Here is a 2,500-nt window from a genome sequence, read left to right as displayed (position 1 = left end):
TAAAACGCCACAAACAAATCCAATGTTGAATAGAGACATTGATCATCTGGATTTCTCCACAAATCCAAGCACAAGAAGCCACGAAAAATGAGCTTTTCCACCTAACAAGAATTGTCTGACTACTCATCATCTGATAAAGTTTCTTACTATCTTTGATTACCTACAAGTCCATTTTTATCCAACACCGGCTCAGACACACAGTGATCTAGGGATGGCGTTTTGCTTCATTCTCAAAGATGGGGATAAAAGGCTTACAGCACCTGGTATTCCCAGGCGGTCTCCCATCCAAGTACTAACCAGGCCCTACCCTGCTTAGCTTCCGAGATCAGACGAGATCGGGCGTGCTCAGGGTGGTATGGCCGTAAGCAACAGCAAACCCTATAAACAGGCTCTTTATACATGCTAAAACGCCACAAACAAATCCAATGTTGAATAGGGACATTGATCATCTGGACTTCTCCACAAATCCAAGCACAAGAAGCCACGAAAAATGAGCTTTTCCACCTAACAAGAATTTTCTGACTACTCATCATCTGATAAAGTTTCTTACTATCTTTGATTACCTACAAGTCCATTTTTATCCAACACCGGCTCAGACACACAGTGATCTAGGGATGGCGTTTTGCTTCATTCTCAAAGATGGGGATAAAAGGCTTACAGCACCTGGTATTCCCAGGCGGTCTCCCATCCAAGTACTAACCAGGCCCTACCCTGCTTAGCTTCCGAGATCAAACGAGATCGGGCGTGCTCAGGGTGGTATGGCCGTAAGCAACAGCAAACCCTATAAACAGGCTCTTTATACATGCTAAAACGCCACAAACAAATCCAATGTTGAATAGAGACATTGATCATCTGGATTTCTCCACAAATCCAAGCACAAGAAGCCACGAAAAATGAGCTTTTCCACCTAACAAGAATTTTCTGACTACTCATCATCTGATAAAGTTTCTTACTATCTTTGATTACCTACAAGTCCATTTTTATCCAACACCGGCTCAGACACACAGTGATCTAGGGATGGTGTTTCTCAAAGATGGGGATAAAAGGCTTACAGCACCTGGTATTCCCAGGCGGTCTCCCATCCAAGTACTAACCAGGCCCTACCCTGCTTAGCTTCCGAGATCAGACGAGATCGGGCGTGCTCAGGGTGGTATGGCCGTAAGCAACAGCAAACCCTATAAACAGGCTCTTTATACATGCTAAAACGCCACGAAGAAATCCAATGTTGAATAGGGACATTGATCATCTGGATTTCTCCACAAATCCAAGCACAAGAAGCCACGAAAAATGAGCTTTTCCACCTAACAAGAATTTTCTGACTACTCATCATCTGATAAAGTTTCTTACTATCTTTGATTACCTACAAGTCCATTTTTATCCAACACCGGCTCAGACACACAGTGATCTAGGGATGGCGTTTTGCTTCATTCTCAAAGATGGGGATAAAAGGCTTACAGCCACCTGGTATTCCCAGGCGGTCTCCCATCCAAGTACCAACCAGGCCCTACCCTGCTTAGCTTCCGAGATCAGACGAGATCGCGCGTGCTCAGGGTGGTATGGCCGTAAGCAACAGCAAACCCTATAAACAGGCTCTTTATACATGCTAAAACGCCACGAAGAAATCCAATGTTGAATAGGGACATTGATCATCTGGATTTCTCCACAAATCCAAGCACAAGAAGCCACGAAAAATGAGCTTTTCCACCTAACGCCTAAAAGGCTTACAGCACCTGGTATTCCCAGGCGGTCTCCCATCCAAGTATACATGCTAAAATGCCACGAAGAAATCCAATGTTGAATAGGGACATTGATCATCTGGATTTCTCCACAAATCCAAGCACAAGAAGCCACGAAAAATGAGCTTTTCCACCTAACAAGAATTTTCTGACTACTCATCATCTGATAAAGTTTCTTACTATCTTTGATTACCTACAAGTCCATTTTTATCCAACACCGGCTCAGACACACAGTGATCTAGGGATGGTGTTTCTCAAAGATGGGGATAAAAGGCTTACAGCACTTGGTATTCCCAGGCTGTCTCCCATCCAAGTACTAACCAGGCCCTACCCTGCTTAGTTTCCGAGATCAAACGAGATCGGGCGTGCTCAGGGTGGTATGGCCGTAAGCAACAGCAAACCCTATAAACAGGCTCTTTATACATGCTAAAACGCCACGAAGAAATCCAATGTTGAATAGGGACATTGATCATCTGGATTTCTCCACAAATCCAAGCACAAGAAGCCACGAAAAATGAGCTTTTCCACCTAACAAGAATTTTCTGACTACTCATCATCTGATAAAGTTTCTTACTATCTTTGATTACCTACAAGTCCATTTTTATCCAACACCGGCTCAGACACACAGTGATCTAGGGATGGCGTTTTGCTTCATTCTCAAAGATGGGGATAAAAGGCTTACAGCACCTGGTATTCCCAGGCGGTCTCCCATCCAAGTACTAACCAGGCCCTACCCTGCTTAGCTTCCGAGATCAGACGAGATC

At 44.2% G+C, this 2,500-nt stretch overlaps 6 non-coding genes across 6 annotated transcripts in view; all 6 read right to left on the bottom strand.

Annotated features, from left to right (window-relative positions):
* Positions 1-248: 248 nt before the first annotated feature.
* Positions 249-367, bottom strand: LOC121178314. Its single transcript, XR_005893547.1, has one exon. It is a non-coding gene; the product is annotated as a 5S ribosomal RNA (ribosomal RNA).
* Positions 368-651: 284 nt separating this feature from the next.
* Positions 652-770, bottom strand: LOC121178430. Its single transcript, XR_005893658.1, has one exon. It is a non-coding gene; the product is annotated as a 5S ribosomal RNA (ribosomal RNA).
* Positions 771-1,045: 275 nt separating this feature from the next.
* On the bottom strand, positions 1,046-1,164 carry LOC121178313. The gene has a single exon (XR_005893546.1). It is a non-coding gene; the product is annotated as a 5S ribosomal RNA (ribosomal RNA).
* A 284-nt stretch (positions 1,165-1,448) lies between these two features.
* Positions 1,449-1,568, bottom strand: LOC121176210. Its single transcript, XR_005892923.1, has one exon. It is a non-coding gene; the product is annotated as a 5S ribosomal RNA (ribosomal RNA).
* A 440-nt stretch (positions 1,569-2,008) lies between these two features.
* LOC121177153 lies at positions 2,009-2,127 on the bottom strand. The gene has a single exon (XR_005893185.1). It is a non-coding gene; the product is annotated as a 5S ribosomal RNA (ribosomal RNA).
* Positions 2,128-2,411: 284 nt separating this feature from the next.
* LOC121178312 overlaps positions 2,412-2,500 on the bottom strand; it is a 119-nt gene continuing 30 nt past the window's right edge. Inside the window, exon 1 of the ribosomal RNA XR_005893545.1 lies at positions 2,412-2,500. This exon is cut by the window's right edge and continues 30 nt beyond it. This is a non-coding gene — a ribosomal RNA (5S ribosomal RNA).

The sequence above is a fragment of the Toxotes jaculatrix genome, chromosome 2, assembly GCF_017976425.1.
Source record: "Toxotes jaculatrix isolate fToxJac2 chromosome 2, fToxJac2.pri, whole genome shotgun sequence".
Lineage (NCBI taxonomy): Eukaryota > Metazoa > Chordata > Actinopteri > Toxotidae > Toxotes > Toxotes jaculatrix.
This window is presented reverse-complemented; position numbering and strand designations above follow the sequence as displayed.